Source organism: Manis pentadactyla, chromosome 5 (genome assembly GCF_030020395.1).
Source record: "Manis pentadactyla isolate mManPen7 chromosome 5, mManPen7.hap1, whole genome shotgun sequence".
NCBI lineage: Eukaryota > Metazoa > Chordata > Mammalia > Pholidota > Manidae > Manis > Manis pentadactyla.
The window spans coordinates 37,766,400-37,788,428 of record NC_080023.1 but is presented as its reverse complement, the minus strand read 5'-3'; the positions used below and the strand labels follow the sequence as shown (position 1 = coordinate 37,788,428).

Here is a 22,029-nt window from a genome sequence, read left to right as displayed (position 1 = left end):
ACTACACACATTCTTCTGGTGCCATGTGCCATAGCACATGGTTATAACACAATAGGACCTCTGTTTCTTCACCTGCAGTCACCAAACTAGGTAAGTTATAAGAGTAATCAGGTGGATTATTCTTAGAAGCTATTACTATGTTAGAATGGCTAGCAGTAAATTAATTATACACCCAAGTGACTGCAAACTACCTAAAACATATTCCTCTAAATCCAACAAAATGTATCCCAACTCATTTGTCCTTAGCTAGCACCCCAAAATGCCAAATGATCACACCAATACCATCCAACAGAAGGAAAAGTATGACAGAGGAAAAGCTTAAGTGGAACAATGATGTTACCCCATTAAAGGTAAAATACATTCAACATATTTTATAACAAATTACCATGTAATACATTGCTAGGACTCTTCCTACCAAGGTCCTTGGAAGAAGCTTAGTAAAAGTCAGGGGTCCTGTAACTTAAGCTTCATTAGCATTGTGGCAAATCCAGTTTAATCAGGTATTTAGTTTAAATGTATTTATATCACATAACAAAAAATATGAGTGCTCACAAATTGACAGATCTTACATTTCTGCCCTTGATAGTAATGCCTCTCTTAAAGTGCCCTTAAACCAATGCAGATGGAATGAAAGGATTCAAAACTAGTCAGAAGGAAAGTTTATGATTAGTGGAACAGGTCTGGCTCCAGATACCTTTCTTCTAACAAAATTTATCCAGTCTGTTTCACATGGGTAGGGCTGTGCCTCCTCAATTCAAGAAAACTCCTCAAAGTTTCTCACAAATAAATATCACTCCTGCTCTGCTTCTCCAATTCCCAGATTCTACTTTATAATCTGCTAGTTCGTTCTTTGGGGAAAGAAGATGGAGGGAAGTAATTATTGGTTAAATGTCTGTGCTTTCAATACCATTTTACCCAGAATTGATCAAAAAGAATATACTAGATTTGATGATGTAGTAATTAGGATTTAATTATGGGGAAAAATTAAAAATCACAAATAATTTGAAGACTATTTTGTTGAGTTTTGCATAATGTTTCTACAGTTCATTGAAATGGCAATTTTCCAAAATAAGATTAAGAGTGTGGATGTCACTGCCAGATTTTAAAATATCTTATAATTCTACAATTATTGAAACAAGTTGAGGCTTCTTAAAAAATTCAAGATAACAAAAAACACAGGTACAGTTCTTTATATATATGTCATAATTTGCGTCCTCCAAATATCACTATTCAAATCAGAGGAAGAAAATTTTTATTCAACAAATATTATTTGTATGTGAGGTTAACTAACTGGGGAAAATATTTTGAGCTCTACATTATGATATAAAATCAAATGTTCTACTAAAATGTTAATTATAGAGAAATCAGCTTATATCAACTGAATATTTACTGCTTTTGTATTGGGAAGTACTTGCTAATCAATAAAAACAAAGATATCATTATCAGGAAAGGCTTAGATTTTGGTTACACAAAAATGAAAATGATTTTATGTCAGTATCTCAAGACAAAATTTAAAATGAAGTGAAAACTAGGAAGATTAGCAAATTCTGTAACAGACAAGAAGTTAATATCTAACATAAAATTGGTATTGAGTCAATGGAAAAAGAAGTATAATTTTTTTAATGGTTAAAGGATATAAAAAAATTCACAAAATAAAAACTTTTCCAATTAAATGACTATTGTCCTTTTTGTCACTACTCAGAGGAAAATGCATTTAAGAGAAGTTATATTTGTTACATTTAAAATTGCTAAATTATTTCAAGTACTCATTTCTTAAGTGAATATTTTTGGAATATCTGTTATATCCTTGATATCCTCGTAAGTGCTGAAACATTTAAAATAACAAAAAGTTTTCACAATCTTTGTGGTTGCAAAGAAATGCTAACTCACATAGTCTCATACTGGGAGTTTAAATCTATAGAACATTTCTGAAGGGCAATATGGAAATATCTTTAATGTTTACATATGATTTGATTCAACAATTACACTTACAGGGAAAAAAACAACTGGGATATTGTGCAACTATATGTGCACATCTGTGTTTTTCTCTTTTCGGTGTGTAATATTTAATGAATTATTAATGATTAAGAAAAGAGAACTAGTGAATTAATGATGGTATATTTAACTAACTGAAGCTATGTAGCCACTAATTTTGGTTGAATAAATGATTGAATAAATGAATTGCCAGATTACAGTGATTTCAGTAATCTTTTTGTAATTAATTAAGTAATATAATTGCATGCTTTCTAATTTTTTTAATGTACAGCAAAATATGGTGGTAGATGATTCACACTTTAGCAAAATGAAATAGAACTAGAAACACACATCATAACAATGTCATACTCCTGGCTTTGATGCTATATTAGAGCGAGCATAAAATGTCATGGAACCACTGGGAGAAAGTAGGAAAGAAAACATGGGACCTCTCTGTACTATCTTCCCAACTTCTGGTGAATTTATCATTATTTCAAAATAAAGCATTAGAATAATATAACAAAACAAGAAATCAAAGACCTTTTTGTCCACTGTCACTTTGATTTCCAGCCCCCTTTTCCACTCATTCTCCATTCCCAAAGAAAATCTCTGTTATGATTTTGGTGTCCACCTTTCCAAACACCTTAAAATATTTTAAAATATATATGAGGTAGGCCAGATCACAAAAGTGACCCAGATATTGCCACAGACTGAATGATGTGTCCCCTCAAAATTCATGTGCTGAAACCTAATCCCCAATGTGGGAGGTGGGGTCTTCAATAAGTGATTAGGTCATGAGGGTGGATTAGTATCCTTTTAAAAGAGACCTAAGAGAGCTCCCTTGCCCTGTCTACCATGCAATGACACAGTGAGACAATGGCAATCTATGAGCCATGAAGCTGGCTATCACCAGACACCATAAATTGCCAGCACCTTCGATCTTGGACTTCCTAGCCTCCAGAACTGTGAGAAATAATTCTTTTTGTATATAAAATTCTTGTTGTACATAAATTACTAAGTCTATGATATTTTTCTATATAAGCCCAAACGGAAGACAAATAAACAATTGGAAAAGTTGACACTAGTTTTAGATTGCTTTTACTTCAATTTGCTGTAAATGAGGAAATAGATATGTAAAGACATGCCAAAAACAAGAATACAAGGGTGCTGGTAAATACAGTTTCTGAAGCACTACAAGGTCTATCTGACAGAAACACTCTTGGAAAAGTACAATTGTCCCGGAAGTTTGAAATTTAGTTTTCAATGAAGACTCTTGGAAGTGATGATCCACTGACTAAAGCAGCATAGAAAATGGGTATTTGCCAGAACCATTAATGTATGAGAATCAGCCATGCCAGCATGTGTGGATCTTCCCCCAATTCTAACACCTAAGCAAATTCCCCCTGGCTGCAATTGCACAGGTTCTTGTTCCCTTTTGTATTTCATCATTCGACTTTTTTCAAGTATTGGCTTACCAAACCATAATAAACATCAGGTATGCTTTGTACGTTCATTTTTAACCCAAATTTTATTACCCTGTATTTAATATTTATAATTTGCAATTTTTTTAACTCAACATATAAGTAAAAGAAATTGCCACATTAATGTCTATAGGTCTTCTTATTTCCTTTTAAACGTTTTATAGATTTCCAAGGTAGGAATTTAAATATTATTTTGCCATTTCCTACAAAAGGACTTTTAGGTCATATCCAATATTCTGGTATTGCAATTAATGTTGCAGTAAAGATGACTCTAAGCTGCTTCTTTTTTTGTCCTCTGCTTTGTCAGTGATACATATTGAGAAGGGAAATTACCTACTTGAGGTCAGTGTAAATTTTGTTTCCAATAATACTGGCAAATTGCCTTCTAAAATGCCTGATTCAATTTATATTCCCTCTTTAGTGTGTAACCCTTTTCCCACAAGTCCACAAACAACAGCTTCTTAAACTCTTTAAATCTTTCTAAGATTAAGGGCATTCCTGTTTTATCTACATTTTCCTAATTATCTTCTACTGTTTGTTTCTTTATACTTAAGCTTTAAATGTATTTAGATTTAAATGGTATGAGGTAAGAATCTAATTTTGTATTATAATGATATTTTTATGTTTTAATGGTAGCCTTCTTGATACTGGTTGAATGTTTTCACCCTATTGGTTTTGGTATTTTTCACAGTTCCTATTTTTTGCATATTTATATATGAAAGATACATATATAAACATATACATATATCTATTTCTGGACTTTCTAATCTATTAAGCTACTTATTTACTGATGAACCATTATTCCATAGTATTAATTTGTGCAGCTTTATGATATAATGCTGACTGTAGAACAAACCACTCTTCTGTTCTTCTTAAAATTTCTTCATTACCAGTTTATGCTTCATATGAATTTTCTTAAACTGTTTGCTGAATCATAACAATCTTAACTGAACAACAACACAGGTGAGTTTTGGGAAAACCAGCATCTTGATCTTGACAATATTTTGGTTTCCCTTTTATAAACATAGTAAAGATTTTTATTTGGGTCTTTCTGTGTGCCCTTTAATAACATTTGAAAACTCTTTCCATAATGCTACAATAAAATTGCCAGAACTTTTAGATTTACATTTTTTGAGTTCTTATGAGTTTGTTACTAATGTGAAAGAAATCCTTCAGTATATTACTCATTACTCTTATTACATTTTCTAACTTGCTTGTTGCTGTTAATGAGAAAAGTTACTGACTTTTGTTTTTTATCTTGTATCTAGGTACTTTGATCAAGTAATTTAGCCTTGTTAAATACAATTTATATTTATAAATCAGTCACCAATATGTCTTCCACTTTATAGTTGAGGAAAGGGAAATCTGAGGTGGTTATAATTTGCTAACTTCACAAAACTGCCAAGGGGATGTTCAGGCCCAGAACACTAGTTTTTTGAGGGCTGCAACCTTGCTGCATGCTCTGGCTATTAACAGGATTAAATGAGAATAAAATGACAAACCCTGAGTTTCGTATATAGAAAAGTCTTGAAGGATAATGTAAATGTGGAATATTCTTAATCTGATTATGTGAGAGGCATTATTGTGTCATGTTTGAAGGTCAAATTGCCTCCGATAAGTTTTGGCTCCACCACTAATGGCTGAGGGATTTTGGAAGTTAACTTACCTTTTCTGCATTTCAGTTCCTTTATATGCAAATAGGTATAATAATAATGGTATATATGTTTAACGCTTATGGTGAGTGTTACAAGAATTAACAGCTTAAAGCTGCATCCCTGGTATTCTATTCCCAGCATCTAAAACAGGGTCTTATGTATATAAGTAATTTCAGTAAAAATGTTCAATTGAAATTAAATTGGAGTGGGACACCAGAGCCCAGTTTAGCTTCCAGGGAATATGTAACATTCTCATATTGCCTTTCTTATTATAGATAAATGTGTATTTCCATAATGAGAGCTGCTGTAATATTGCATATAAACTCATTTTATCTGCCACCTGGTTTGCCCAGTAACTCCATCACACAGATCAGTACAGAAGCAAATGTATATGACACTGCCTTGATCCACCTCTCCCCAGCCCCCTCAAATCAATTTACAAGTACCTTTTGCTCCATCTCCAAAATATATGCAGAAGTCTTCTTCACAGTTAGCTGCTGTGCTCTCTCACTCAGTCAGTGAAATGGCCTCCTGCCTCATTTCACTGTTTTTGCTGGATCCACTCAATCCAGTCTCCACACCAGGCCCCATGGTGTCTGAAAAATGAAAAGCAGCAAAAACCACTCTGCCTTAAAACACTTCAGTGATATCCTTTTGGATTTTAGATAAAAGCAAGACTCTTTACCATATCCTAAAAGATTCTCCATGCTGGAGTCTCTTGACTCTTCACTCTCAAGCTAATCATGGACAGAACAAAGAACAAGTGCAGAAGCTCTGGGGCAGAGCTACACTTGCCCAGCTCTACTTGCTTTTTTCCTATTCAACACCTTCTTCCCTACATCTTTAAATAGGGAGTTCCTCATCTCATTAGCCCCAGCTAAAAAACAAACAAAAAACAGGGACATACTTCTTGAACACTTTGCTGAAAGCAGTTTCCAATATCCACCTCCACCTTGTCTCTATCATTGTCTCATATCACCTCCACTCTTATTTTAATCAGAACACTCATTATTACCTGAAATTATTACATTTCTTTATTATTTATGTATTGTCTATCTCTACCCCACCATATCCTATATCCCAAAATTTGGATCACATTAAAATTATAGCCAGGACGTTTTATCTTTTTTTCCTTATTCGTCACTGTACCTCCACCACTTGGAAAACTACCTGCCATGGCAAATACTAGTTGAATGAATAATTAATGTATGAATACAGTATTGATATTAAGTATGAAGCTGCTAGCTCACTCTCCTTCAATAGATGTAACTTCAACAGGTAATAACTTCAGTACCTGGAATTTACTGGTTTTTGTTTTCACTTTACAACAGCCTTCTCAAAAAATGAAAAGATACTATTTCATTACATGTTTATAGGCTCTGTCTGCCTTGGAGGACTTCACTTCCAGTGATGAAACCTGATTTAAGGTTCCAATATAGTATTGTTAATTAAGACACCTCCAGCATTTTTAGACTCATTTTCCATACAAAGTCTTTCCACACTTAAACTGGCCAAAGTTTTAAATACGATTATTCTAAATTTCTCACCTGACTCAAGAAAATACTTCTACCCAAGAACAGTAAAATATACTTTAAATACCATCCTTGATCCGTTATATATCTATATATTACTATATAGTTACAAAAAATTCTCAAAATCCTTATATAGAAAAAAAATTGTTTTGGCAGGGTGAATGGATGAGGAAATGATTTAGCTTAATCATTTTCCCTCTGCAAGAGTTAATAAACTGAGCAAATGTGATTCAAGAAGTGTTTCATTCTTTGGGTGTTCTGCAAATGAAAGAAGAGTTAAAAAACAAGAATTACAAGGTCACAAGGTGGTAAGCCATTGAGAATATCAATCAGCACTTATGCTATGAGACCTACAATTTTGAAAAAAAAGAAGGCTGCTCAGGCAATTAATGCTTGCATCTACTTATTTGTTTTTGCTTATTTGTTTCCTTCACCTTGTCTCAGATTTCATCCTATTCAGCATGCACACACTCACTTAAGCAACAGAATTTATTGCAGGTCTTCCATAACCCAGATTTTGGGCTAGAAGTTGAGCATATAATAGTATGTAAAATCAATCAAGTTCCTGACTTACTGTTTCTCCTCTTCTTTTGTTTGATGATAGGTAAATTTTCAAAATGTAAAAGACCTCATTTTAAATAGTAAACTATCTTTAATCACCATTACAAGAAACTGTGTTTGATCTGGAAGGACACAGGAAAGAATTTTTTTCCCGTTCCCAAATTGTAGATATTTTCCCCCTCCCATTACTGGCCTCTGCTCCATGATGTTCTGGTATAAACCCTTTCAAACTGTGAACTCCCTAGTTTTACATCACATATATCAGTTTTACATCTGCTTAAATATTTGTGCTATATCATCCAACCTTCCAGAGTAAGTCCTTCAGAAGTCATTGATAGACTAAATTATATCACTGTTATATTCTTCCCCGTCTCTACATACTTTTTTCATTCAACTTTTCTGTCATCCTTTATTAAGTATGGCTACAGGAGTTGAGTTGGTCTGCGTTGCTGCAACTTTAAGGTCTTGACATAAAATTTTCACAGCACACAGTCTTTCTTTTCTCCAGTGAGAGGAGAAATCATGATTAAAAGGAAAAATACAATATATGAATATTTGATTTTGTAATTTAATCTTATTCCCATAATCCTGATTCATTAATGTTTCTTTTCCATCTTGAATATTAATAAGCATCCCAGACAATACTTTATTATAATACCAAGAAGATAAAAAGACTAGTTCCTGCCTGTGAAAGATACATTATACTAAATTCTTACATTTTAAAAAAGTCAGTTTTTTGTTAAATGTAGATTTTTTAGAATCCTTAGAGAAAATTACATTATACATGTACTGGAAGATGACCTTATCTTAGAAAGAAATACCTGATTAATTAAAACTACTTGAATTTTTAGTATTATCAATGCTGTCAAAGATACACAAAATAAGAGTAGTAGTATGATGGCGTACCACATATTCATCAGCCAGCATCAACATTTGTCAACTCAGGGTTAATCTTGCCTCACCTATATTGGCACCAATCTCCACCCTCCTGAGATTATTTTGAAAAAATCTCAGGTATGCCTTTCATCAGTCAGTATTCATCATGTATCTCTAAGATGTACAACCATTATTACACCCAAACTCATTAAAAATAATTCCTTAGTATCATCAATTACACAGTCCACAATTGTCTTTTAATAGTTTATTTGGGATTCAAAATAAAGCCCATACATTAGAACAGCTAAAATGTCTCAATTCTTTTTTAATCTATATCTTCATCTTATTTTTCTTCACATTTTTGTTTTTGTGGTTGCAGAGTTCAGGTCATTTGTCCTGTAGGTTTTCCCACAATATGGATTTTACTGATTGTATTCTTGAATCCTTTTAACATGCCCCCTCTCACTTGATTGTCCAGTAATTTGATAAATCTAGAGGCTAAATAAGAGTCAAGTATATTCAAGGATTTTTTTTTCCCATACCTCTATAAATAACAGGAAAAGAAATAGGAAAAAATTCAAATATCTGTCACAGGAGACTACCTGAATAAACTATAGTATATTGATACAGTGCAGCATTGTGTAGCTGAAAAGAATGAGGAGTAGTACTATGTGGTCATCTGTAGGATATATTGTTAAATAAAAAAACAAAATGCATACATAAGGTGGGATATATACCCTTTAATAGGAACTAAAGGAACTAGAAAAGTCAATTTAAAATAGTTCAGTAATTATATACATAGTAGTAGTAGTGTACTCTGAGAATATTGTTGGTGTAGAGTTCGATAAAGCCAAATGAGAATTTATGCTGGTGACACTGAATACAGCTTTTTGTCTCAGGAGAAAGGAGATACAGTTTAAATAAAAATTCTATTATCCTAAATTAGAATTAGAAATATAAGTAAACTCATGATGTATTTTATCATATATATATATATATATGGAGAAATCATACACACACAAACATACACACACACAATATATGTGTGTTTACTGAAAATACCTAGGAACAATGACCAGTCAGTAACAATGAGTACATTTAGCATCAGATTTTCATTTCTAAGTACAATTTCTCACTAAAATAAACCATATTTCATAGGAAAAATGGCAAGTCCTTGATCTAGATTAAGATTAGTCTGGCATGACTTGTCAAAACAGAAATTAAGGAAGCCATCAAAGACTACTAGGTTATGGGAAATAGACCCATTTAATAGGCTCCCACTGAGCCAGACAACCATTTGAGTATCAATAAGATAATAAATGCAATGAATTAAAACATATAAAATATATTTGATTTCATCAGTTCATGATGATATTTAAAAAATAAACCTCAGGAGTCAAATTTAAAAGCTGTTAAAGAATATAACTGTGAAAACTGGAAAATAAAGGGGAAAAAAACAAAGCATTTATCCTGCCTTTCCTCTGGAAGGCATATCTAAGGGTAATCAAAATTTGGTGAGGACAAGTTTCTGTTTACAAAAGTAATCCAACTAACAACTGAAGAAGGAACCATATTATTGCAGTGTCATTTTGCAGTGCCTGATGAATTGATGAATCCAGGCAATAACCATTGATAGTTGCTAACATCACTAAAAAAGAAAAATCTGGCATTATGTGCTCCCTGATGGAAGTTCACAATGCCATCTATGGAGTAGTCTTGCCAAAAACAAAAAAGAAAATAATAAAGAAAGAAAGAAATCCTTAACCATTTGAAAACTTTGAATGGCAATATGCAAAGCAATTCAAAATCCATTTATTAAACACAGGGCTTCATAAATATATCAGGGAAATGACAACATCTGGTACCTTGCTGGACCCCAAAGAAAACTGAATGAATAAATGTATTTAAAATATTATTCACTTTGGATTTGGAAAGCTGAACTTGTAGTCTCAAAACTCTTAGTAGAAAATATTAATAGGAAATGTGTTTCCTAATGAGTATTGAATACATGATACTGAAGAGAAGACAAAGATAAAGCCAATATGATTTAAGCATATAGTTTTTTTCCCAAGACAAATTCAATCACTTATATAAAAGAAATAATAAGCTGTTAAAGTGACTGTGACTCATTCTTAAATTCAGCTTACAGGTTTTTTCTCAACAATATTCATAATGAAAGGTATTTCTAAAGGGATTTTTTTGAAGGTTAAGGCTTGAAAGTCAGCATGGGCCACACAACCCCATGCAGGGGAGAATGAATGTGCTGAGGAGGTGACAAGCTATTTGTCCACAGGGGAAGAAAAAAGCTGTGTTACCCATGTCCTTGCAAAAGCCATCCCGCTGGGCAGTATCTTTGCAATGATACCCTTCTTTGTCCACCCTCTTGGACTCATGTGGCTCTGATACACATAATATTATTTCCTAGGTTGTCTACATCATTGATTATTTTGTGACAATGTTATAGTGTATGTTTTAGGCATTTTCTAAGATGTTATCTAGGGTACATAGTCACACACACACACACACACACACATACACACTCACTCCCATTTTGTATGTAAGAAGCCATTGTCTGAACTAACTTTGATGAATTTAAAGCAAAAGCAAAGATAAGATTCTTCTTGCACAAAAGAGGCATACTTAAGAAAGGAATGATTGTGCTAAATGGAACAATATAGTTGGTTTTAAATAAAATTCATTAATAAAGGTCATTTACCAAATAATATTTAATTGCCTAATGATGTTATCTAATCATTTGCATGGTATAATTACCTTATCATTGACTTGAAAGTCTATAAAGGACACAAAACATGCCACCGACTAACTTTACATCTTAGGGAAAGTCATTTAACCTAAGTTGTCATTTCTTATCTGGGGACCCAGGAAAATTGAAATAAATTGCCTCCAAGGTACTTTTAATTCTAGAAGTTTCTGAGTGAATGATAATCGTTTAATGTGCTACCCCCTACATCATAGGCAATGTCTTTAATACCTCTCTGATTCTGGCTTTATGTATGTGTGCACTCAAGATCATGATTGAAAACATGTTTTTACACATTTTGCTGAAGAATCAAAAGCCATGTCTCTTGAATGTTGGGAAATCCAATCTGGGGAGGCCTCCCTGCATGCTTGGTGAGACCTTAACCTGGTAGAGGGTTCTTGACTTCATCTGAGAAATATCTCAGTAGCAGGTCAAGTAGATGCAAGCAAAGAGTAGTTTAATAATGCAAAAGTACAAACTCAATGGGGGAGTGTGGGTGTGTTAAAGAGGTGAGCACCAGAGCAAGTTTGGATTGGGTAGACTTACAGCTGGAGCTTAAGCAGGCGGTGAAATATTCATCTGGACAGGTGTGGTTTTCTCCAAATAGAGGGGGAATTTGGGGGAAAAGGGGCTATGTTTTCTTTATGTCCTGATACAGTCAGCCTCAGAACTGTCATGGTGCAAAGGGGTATGATTTTTAGCATGGTAATGAGCATGTAATAAGCTTTAGGGTAACTGCAAGTTTCCAGATCTATTTGGTTTGAAGCAGGTGGAAACCACATTTGTTTTCCATCAGTTATTTTCCTAGAATGTAGCTGGTGTGTTTTTGCTGAACCTATTCTGCCTGCTGGTCACATTAACTGCCTCAAGCTTTTCTTGAGTAACCAAGGGCCTGGCTGGCTCTTTTCCTGAATTACACTGCCTATGTTACTATTAGTTGTTTTTTTTTAAAAAAAGAACCACAGATCCTGCCCTGCAAGTCTCTCAGGAAGGTGCTGTGGATAAAAGTTTCAATGTTCAGCTGCAGCAAGTGTTATTACATTAATAAAGACAAAATAACCTCTCAGAATCAGGGAAACATTCATGCTGGTAGTGATATTTGAATTGAATATTTAAAGGTGGAACAGTCTGCTAATGTCTCCTACACATGTCCAAATACATGCGGTAGTTCCTTAAGCATAAGTACTTGTAATCTTATTAGTCTTTATTTTCCAATGTTGTTACTGGAAGCTAAAAATGTTTTCTTCATTCAATTGAAAATGGAAAAATTCTTAATTATAGAGTAACATCTGAAAGAGACAAAAAATAACACAGAACAATCTCCAGATGCTAAGAATAACATTTTTTAAACCCTCAGAAAGTGTCATTGCAGCTTGAAAAATTTTCTCAAAATTTCAAGAAACTTTTCAAATAAGCTGAAAATATCCCTGACAGCCAGTTCTAGTAGTAAGTTATATTGATAATCAGTGTATGTTTGGTTATTAATTACAACCGAGTTAGTTTCTTTTAATAGTGATTATGTCTACTTCTTAACTGATTCTTTGTGGTGATAGACAGAAGCTGGCCACCCTATAGATAATAATTCTTTATACAAACAGAATAACAGTAAGTTAACAGTAAGTTTTTGAATGAATATAGTGGGAATGTATGTCAGGCACAATCTCAAGTATACCAAAATTATGTAAAATTGTCTTTCCTATAATATATCTTAATTTCCGAATTGAACTCCTATTCTCTTGATATACTATATAGAACCTGAAATTGCCACTTTGTGGTTTAAAAACATAATTTTTTTAACCAATCAAAACAATCATATTCAGTATAGGACTCTTTTCAATGTGATCTATACTCTCCTCCAAAGTTGTCTCACCAAAAAAAAAAAAAAAAATTAAAAATAGAAAACTTGTCACACAGCTCAACAGCCAGAGACAATAGTTGCTTTAAAAGGTATTTCAAAACACTTAAGGAGCCTGGGTTCCCAAAATGACAGTGAATACTTTGTAAATTTTGGAAGTGTTTGAGTCATTTTTTTCCCAATTACTACCACCATATGATACCCAGTTATTCACAGTGTGAGGTTAGATTGAAAGTTTTTTGTTTTTCCAGGGGGCCATGGAGAGATCATATGGCACAGGAGGCCATAATTGAGCAAGAGCAGTTGAAGCAGACCCCCCAAGGGGATTTCTACCAGACCAGGCAAGCCTGACAGCAAGCTGGAAGCCCGGGGGAGGAGCAGACAGCTGCATCATCCCTCCCACCTCTGCAGCCCACTGAGGGGACCCTGGTCAGCCACTGATGGAAGGTTCTTACTGCATTTAAAATGGACAATTTACTTCCAATTCTTTTCCTGCCTTAGTCTTCCTTTAGGGGAAAAATTTTTATTTTGAACTAGGGGCTTCTAAGTACTAAATGACCCTCTCAAGGAGTAACTGTAACTCTAAGTATCACATATGCAACCAGAAGGCAATAGACGCAAGGAATCAAAGTCAGTAACTCCTACCAAGTTTACAGAGCCTTTGCGAGAGAGCTGGTGATTAAATTAAATGACTAGGAAGGACAAAATTCAATGGAGAGGCTTATTATTTCTATTATTAATAGGGCAGCTAAGGTTTATGTCCATTATGCAGATACAGAGGAGAAAGGGAAAAAGAGTTCCATTAGGCTTAAAACTTAGTTCATGGTCATAACTTTGGCCATATGCTCTTCTTTAATATCAAAACTAATAGGATGTTTAAACCATTTATTTTCTTCCTTTTTTCATATATATCTTCTTTTGTAGTAAAAGAAGTTTTCTAACCATTATAATATTTATTTCCTTATGTGTTGGATCATTTCTAAATATACTTAAGACTTGCTCATGTTTATCCTCAGTATATGTACATACGATTCTGGAGGTTGGAAGCCCAAGACCAGGGTGGCAGCCCGGTCTGGGCTCCGGTGAGAGCTATGATCCTGGCTCACAGACAGCTGCCTTCTTACTGTGAGTCCCAGGTAGGACAGAGGGAGAGTTCCTCTTATGGAGACACTGATCTCACCTGAGGGTGCCTACTCTTACGACCTCATCTGAATCTAATTGTCTCCCAAAGACTCCATCTCCAAATACTATCACATTACTTCTTGGTAGTTTTTACAACCAATGTCAGAACTGTCAACGGGTCAGATATATGGCCTTGTATAATTTATGACAAGAGGCACTGAAGATCATGTTTTACAAGTATGTAACTGTCCTCCCCAATGCTGATCTCAAAACATAGGAGCATCTTTCCCAAATGTGGTGATTTCTCATTATTAATAATTCCTATCATTTATACCTCCAGCTGAAAACTCTGCTCTGGACTCCAGACACTTACCAGATGGGCTACTCACCATCTCCACTTGGCAGCACAACAGACATCTCAAACTTAACCTATCCAGATGGCTCTTTATCCCTTCTTCTAGTCTCTGTGCTTCTCCTACCATCTTCCCCATCTCAGGTAATAAGTTCCATCTTTCTAGTTAAGCCCCCGAATCTTAGTTTCATCTTTAACTCCCCTCATTCTTTTACAGTCCACACTGTGTTAACAAATCTTGTTGACTAGTTTCAAAATAGATTGGGAATATGTCCACCCTAATTTAAACCACCACCATCTCTCCACTATCCAGTTAGGCTTACTGCTATCGCCTCCTAGCTGGCCTTCCCACCTCTGCACTGCCCTAACATCTATTCTCATCTCTGCAGCTAGAGGGATTCTTTTAAAACATGTCAGATCAAGCTACTCTTATTAAAACCCTCCAGTGGCTTAATTCCCCACCTCACTTAGTGCATTAGTTTTCTAGGGCTTCTGTAACAAATTACCACAAACTGGGGGGCTTAAAATGAGGGAAACTTATTGTCCCACAGTTCTAGAGGCTAGAAGTCTGAAATCAAGGTATCAGCAAGGCCATCCTCTCTCTGGACCCTGTAGGCGAGAGGATCATTCCTTGTTTCTTACTAGTTTTTGGTGGTTACTGGCAATTGTTAGTTTTCCTTGGCTTGTAACTGCACCATACCAGTATCTGCTTCCATTTTCAAGTGGCTTTCTCTGCTCTGTGTCTCTTTGTCCAAATTTTGCTCTTCTTATAAAGACACTGGTCATGAGATTAATGGCCTCCCTCAATCTACTGCGACCTTAGCTTAACTTGATTATATTGGCAAAAGACCATATTACCAAATAAGGTCAAATTTACAGGCACTGGAAGTTAACACCTGAACATATCTTTTTTGGGGGGAGGAGAGGGAAGGGAGCACAATATATTTAACCTGCAACACTCAAAGTAAATCCAAAGTCCTTACAATGGTGTACGTGTCTCAATCTTTTGCTCCTCAATCTTTTGTCAGCAGCACTGGGGAGCTTGTACAACATGTAGAATCTCTGGATTTCCTAAATTAGAATTCTTCATTTTAATGTGACACCTAGGTGATTTACATGCAAATTAAAGTTTGAGAAGCTCTCAAAATGACCCACCTACTTTTCTGCTCTCTCCATCAACTACTCACCACCAAATCTCTCCATAACTCTGCTTTAGTCATAGTGGCCTCTTAATTGATTCTGAAATGTCTAGAAAACTCCTTCCCCAGATGTTCGCATAGAATACTCTTTCACCTACTTCCAATATTTATGCAAATATCTAAAAAGATATGTAATATTAATAGGTCTTTGATTTAGGAGGTAAAAAGTTATAATGTACCAAGACATTTGTGACTCAGTTTGTTCTTATGCTTCACCCCTTCTTACAGTAAAGTATGTCTGAGCCCTAGTGCATACTGTGAGGATAGATAACTACTTTCATCAGGAATCCTAAATTTATCCCATTGTACCTTCATGAGATGTCTCCTTGTTCTGTGACACAGAAATATCACAAAGTACATTTGCACCATACCTTCCCTTTCTCACATTTTGTACCTTTTCATTATATTTTCTTTCCATTTTCATCTTTTCAAGATGAAGATTCCTATCTCCTCAGTTGGTCCTAATACAATGGGCCTTCTAAGAACTACTTTTCACAATCAGGTTCTTTTAACCAGACTCTCACTGATAGTTATCAAAGCACGGTAAAGAGGAAAGAATGTTGACACTTTCCCCTCTCCACTGAATCCAACTGGACCCATCCCTGTCCCTGTGTTAGTTTGATTTTTTTCCCCAGAAAATAAAAAGAAAACAGAGTCTTTACCCTTAAGAAATGCACAATCTAGTTGGGGTGATATGATTTCAGAGAGGGGATTTCTTAGTTTCAGTTTTGATTATATTACCTTCAGATATTTGGAAAGGGCAAAATGCTGAATACTTATGGACTACAAACAGTATGACTGGAAAACAAAGTAATAGATGTATATTGGTTAGCAATTGCCTACTGAAAAAATGTTTAAAATGACTATTACTAAATGTAGAAATGAGAAAAAGGAACTAAGCCAATAAATTTCAAGCCCCTGAATCCACTACTTAGAACTACATAAACAGAAAACTCAGTGAGAATTAATTTCCCATTGGAAATATAGCAATTTGTTAGGTTCTTAGTTTGTAAGGACTCAAGTAGAAACTAAGCGGTTTAGAAGAACTGAGACCTTTACAAGGGATAGATAACAACCTCCTGTTCAGATGAAGCTTTCAGATGCAGCCATCCATTTTTGTCTTCGTCTTTTTGAACAAGCTCCTTCTTAAGACCTTAAAAACCAACAGCCACAGAAAGAAGTAGGGAATGCAATGATTAAGTATCAAGTTTATGCCTTACACAGTATTGCACACCTACACACATTACATGATTGAATCATAACAATACTATAAGATAGGAATCACCCTATTATCCCAGTTTTACAGGTTAGGAAGCTGAGGCTCAGACAATATGTCCAAACTCATACAACTGAAAACAGGAAAAGCAACCATTTGATTTCAGGACTTTTCATTTTTTCTTTAATACTTATCTTAAAAATAACTTAACCCATGAGAAGGTTTTTTGCAAAATTAGTAAAGAGAATTACTGTGTTACCTTCACCCAGTTCTCTCCAAAAATTGTATCATATTTATATAACCTCAATTTATTGTAAAAATGAAGAAATTAACATTGGTACAATGCCATTAACTCAGGTTCAGGCCCTATTCAGATGTCAAAGGTTTTTATATGCTACTTTATATGTGAGTGTGTGTGGTGTGCTGTTGTTCTATGAAGTATAGTTCATGTATCCAACACCACAATCAGGGTACAAGATTTCTTTGTCACCACAAAGAAAGTAACACGTTCTTACATTACCCCTTAGTAGTCAGTCGTAGTCCTTGGCGACCACTGATCTGTTGTGCATCTCTAGAATTCATTTCTATAATTCAAAGCCCATGAGATTGTTAAATGAGTGGTAATTTTTTCCTTAAAAGTTATTTTCATTTTTAATAAATAGTATACTGTGGTGCATATTCAAATGTGCATGTACATGAATACATGAACTGAAGATTGAACATAGATTTATATGCATAAAGTGAAAAGTACTCCACTTTATCACTCTATCTATATTTATAATTCTGTTCCCAAAACTAGTAGTAGTGGTTTTTAATTTATTTTAAATGTATATCTGAATTATTATCATTACTAAATAAAACTATTAATAACTTTATACATATGCCTGAATTTCATCTTTTGTCTCTCAACTTTAAATAGTATTAAGGTAATTTTACATTTAAAGACATCTGAAGGAAAACATACAAGTGATCTCATAAATAAAATATAATCCTGGGGACTGGTATTTTTCCATTTTGAGCATCATGCACCATTAGTTTTTAATAATTATGTAGATTCCACATAAAAAATGTTTTTTAAAAGGCAATAAACAATAGAGAACAGGCCCATTCTAAGAAAAAATTTAGTAAATCTTCTTAGGTCATTGAAGGGCAATGCATAATATATCCCATGCAAATTACCTGGTGAGGATCACTAAATTAATAATTTATCATACCAGGTAAAATATCTTTTGACTTAATAGTACAAAAGTTTCCAATTATGTCATTCCTTTGGATTAAATTCTGGGGCTACTTTAAGGACTGCTGATAGCAACGGAAATGCTAAGAACAGAAAATGGCATTTGTTTCCAATTTTGACTGGATGGACTGTCCCTAAGACCACACTGCCACTCACCATTACAGAATGCTATATAGAGTAACAAAATAAATATATTATTAAAATGGAGCTTTTCCATAACCCTGTGTGAGAGGCAGGACCAACTGTTATTATTCATAGTTTACAGATGAAGTTAGATTAGGTAGCATTAAAAGATTTGCCCAAAGTCGTTGATTTATTAAATGACAGACTAAGATCAGAACCAATCTTTATATGTGTGTAAGACTAAAGAAGAGGGTTGAACCAAATGGATTATAAATTTTTCTTACAATTTCAATAACTATAATTGACTATCCAATGATTTCCATAATAACAATCTGATATGATAAGATGGATAATCTATTGATTAGATTTGGATAATTTTTTTAAATGTTTTTGCTTTGATACTTTATGTTTCATCACAATAGAAAACATACTGATCCATTTATTTTTTCATCATATGCTCACTAAATGAAGTACAGCAACTCCTATATTATTAATACCTGTTAATAACAAAGGAACACCTTTTCATAGTTATTTATTACTACATGAATACCTCTTGAGTATGCACTCTTTGCCAAGAGAATTCTAGGCCCGATTGCAAGAGTAAGCAAAAAAAAGTCCCTATTCTCATGGGGTTTATACTATGTAGAAGGAGGCAATGTGTAAATACACAAATGATTTAAGAGAATATCTGTATAAAACATCTGTCAGCAGTAAGTGCTAGGGCAAAAAATAAAGCCAGATGGGAGGATAGAGTGATGGGAGAAAGCCCATTTTAGGTAGGGTGGTCAGTGAAGACCTCTCCGAGGTAGTGATATCTGAATAGAGACCAGAATGACATGAGTGAGTGAATTGTAAACATCTGGACAATGATCTTTCAGGCTGAAGTAACAGCAAGTAAAAAAAGTTTTTAAGGTGGGAAATAATTTTGTGTGTTTGAAGAAAGCAAGTGGGCGAATAAACAGGATCAGACTGAATGACAAAAACGAGAAAGAAAATGAGGTAGGAGAAGCAGCCCGGACTCCTGCTGTACTTACCCGCAGTCCTGCAGGCTGAAGGATCTCGCTCTGAGTGTGAGGGAATCTGTGATAAGACTTTGAGCTCTGTGTGTTGGGAAGACAGGTATGTCATGATACGATTTGAGCATTTTAAAGTTTTAAAGGGTCTCCCTGTTATTTGAGAGATAATTGTATTAGGTTGCTCAGGCTGCCAAAACAAAGTACCATAGACCGGATAGCCTAAGGAAAAGAAATTTATTTTCTCACATTTCTGGGGGCTAGAAGTCCAAGATCAAGGTGCTGGCAGGGTTGATACCTTCCGAGGCTTCTCTCCGTGTCTTATAAATGGCTATCTTCTCCCTGTGTCTTTACATTGCCTTACCTCTGGACCTGCTGTGTCCAAATTTTCTCTTCTCATGAGGCCAACAGTCAGGTTGGGTTATGACTCACCCAACTGACCTCATTTTAACTTAGAACCTTTAAAGATCCTATCTCCAAATATAGTCACACTCTGAGGTACTACAGGTTAGGACTTTAACATATGAATTTTTTGACAACACAATTCAGCCCCTAATAAGAATAGGGGCTGGGTGAAAACAAGTGGGTCATTTAGAATGCTATTGCATTATCCAAAGGAAAATTATACTACTTGGACTATACTAAAGGTGATGAGAATCAGTCATTATATGTTATATAAAGGGAGGAATTAAGGGGCTCACCAAGACTATCTCATGAAATCCCCAAACATCATAGGTCTGCTGCTGTCTTTACCATGTTGACTGTCCTTCATGCATAAGGTCACACAGAGAGAAATTCAAGAGCTAGAATTCAAACATAGACATGTCTGATTCCAAAGATTGTATTCTGTCTTCTCCAGCATGCTTCCTGAAGGTTGAGCTTTATCTTCTTAGAGGTATTTAATATTATGTGCATATAAATTATTGTAATAGGGAGGTCTTTGAGCACAGAATTAAAATAATGGAAGATTACATATGTTTTCCTAAAGAGATAACATATATTTATCTTGCATTTGTACAGAACATATATCAATTGCAATTAGCCTTGAATGGAGGCTTTTTGTTCAACAGCCATTTATTTCATCTCTATAATATAATAATTGGGTTCCAGAATAAATTCTGTGAGAAATCAGGAGAAATAGTTATCTTTGCTTTGAGAGAATTCTCATCATGTTGAGAAAAAAGGTGATATGCACATTAAAATTGGTATTTGCTGGTTACCAAATAAATGAGCTGACAAACAGTGCTGGAGGGTTTCAAAAGAGGAAAATCACTCCAGGCTCTGAAAGAGTGAAAATGGATGAGAATCTCTACAAATCAAATCAATAAATAAGGCAATGCCTAATTAGTTCAGGTCTACGAAAGTAGACAATCTTATTTTCTTTTCTTTCTAGGTCAACAAATGTCTTCTCTTTCCTAGTTTTGTGTAAAAAACATTAACCCTAGAATTCAGGATTCTAAGGATTGCTATGATCTGCTCTGAGAACATATCATTTTTTTGCCTTCCTATAATTCCTTTTATTTCTAATTTTTTAACATCTGCATCATTGGTAATGGCAAGCATTGTGAAAGGAAGGACAGACCATATTTGTTCTAATTCTCTTTTAACTTCCTCAGCCCACAGAAAATATTGTGGGCAAGAAGTCAGTAGTTTAGATTCAAAGATATAAACAGTGGCAAGAACAGTGATCAGATTAAACATATCTACAACATAAAACTGTTCAGGGGTAATTTCTTTAAGTCATTTGCCTTATGAAAAAATGTGGGGTGATATTGTGCATATTATTTCATAATTTTTTTTTGTTTTATAGCTTAACCAAAAAAGTGTGAACTTTTTTAAAATAAATAACTATCAATAACCCTGCTATTTAAAACATTACAATGTCTCTACAATACTTTATTGTCCGATTGCATCATAATGCATTCAGTGAATGCCCTATTGTGGAACATTTAGGTTCTGATGTTTCCTTTTACAAAATAATGCCACGTTACACATTTTTGTGTGTATGTTTAAGATGTGCAATCACTGTATCAAACGAAATGAATAAACTTAGGGTTTTGGTAAATGCTCTGAGAATTCTCTCCAGAGAGGATACAGTAAAGGATCTTTGCATCTCAGGAAGAGGAGTAACTACAATATTCTTCTGCACATTTTGGTTTGTAGGATTTTTTTTTGTTGTTGGTTGTTTGGTTGGCTTTGGGGGTTTCGTTAGTGTTTTCTTATGTGGGTTGCAGTACAATTTAGTATTCAGTGGTCGTGAAGAATAATTTCTCTCTTTGAAAGTATTCCTCCAACATCTACAAACAAATACCAATGTGTTCTTTCTCTAAAGGACAGTATAAAGCAGAGAGAAATGAAATGCTGCTCAACTTCAGAAACGATGAAAATATAACAATGGAGAAAACAAGCGGAAAGTTTTTAAGCTACCCAGTGACTTCAGCAGCTGGTGGATCCCACCATGCCTATTTTTGAACAGAATGAAAAAGACACAGCAGGTTCCTTTGGAACATCAAACTGAGAAAATTGACTACAGCTTTAACAGCCTTAAAAGAATTTTTTGGCAGAATGAGTAAGTATGCATAATTAAGAAAAATACCCCAATCTGTAGGAAAAAAAAAATAGATATAAACTGTGGCTAAACAAGAATGTTGCTGCCTTTTCTTTTCACAACAATCTTTCCACCTGTCCCTGACTGCACTATTTAGGGAGCCAAGGCTTAGATTTGTAAAAGAATAGGAAGTGAGCGAGTTTAGAATGGAGACAGTCTGAGGTAATGTAAATTGCAGAGGACTTTGAGCCAGAAGGCTTGGGTGACATGCAGCTGGGGGTGGGCTGTGAAGTCAGGAAGTCTGGCCTTAAATCCCAGTTCAGCTACTTACTAATCCTGTGATCCTAGGCAAATAATGTATTCTCTCTCTGGCTCAGCATCCACATTTTAAAATGAATATCACATTAGTGGTTAGCTTCCTCAGTGCACGGCTCATACTATCTTTTCATTAAATAGTAGCCATTATTTTATAATATAACTTAATATGTGAATTTAGGCAGGTCACTCCATTTCTTGTCTCAATT

At 34.6% G+C, this 22,029-nt stretch overlaps 1 long non-coding RNA gene across 3 annotated transcripts in view; it reads right to left on the bottom strand.

Moving 5' to 3' along the window:
• The window catches only part of LOC118916024 (uncharacterized), a 326,719-nt gene that overhangs the window by 51,666 nt on the left and 253,024 nt on the right, over positions 1-22,029 (bottom strand). For all 3 annotated transcript variants that reach the window (XR_008997730.1, XR_008997729.1, XR_008997728.1), the window contains exon 3: positions 5,557-5,706. This is a non-coding gene — a long non-coding RNA (uncharacterized LOC118916024). The remainder of the gene's footprint in view (positions 1-5,556; positions 5,707-22,029) is intronic.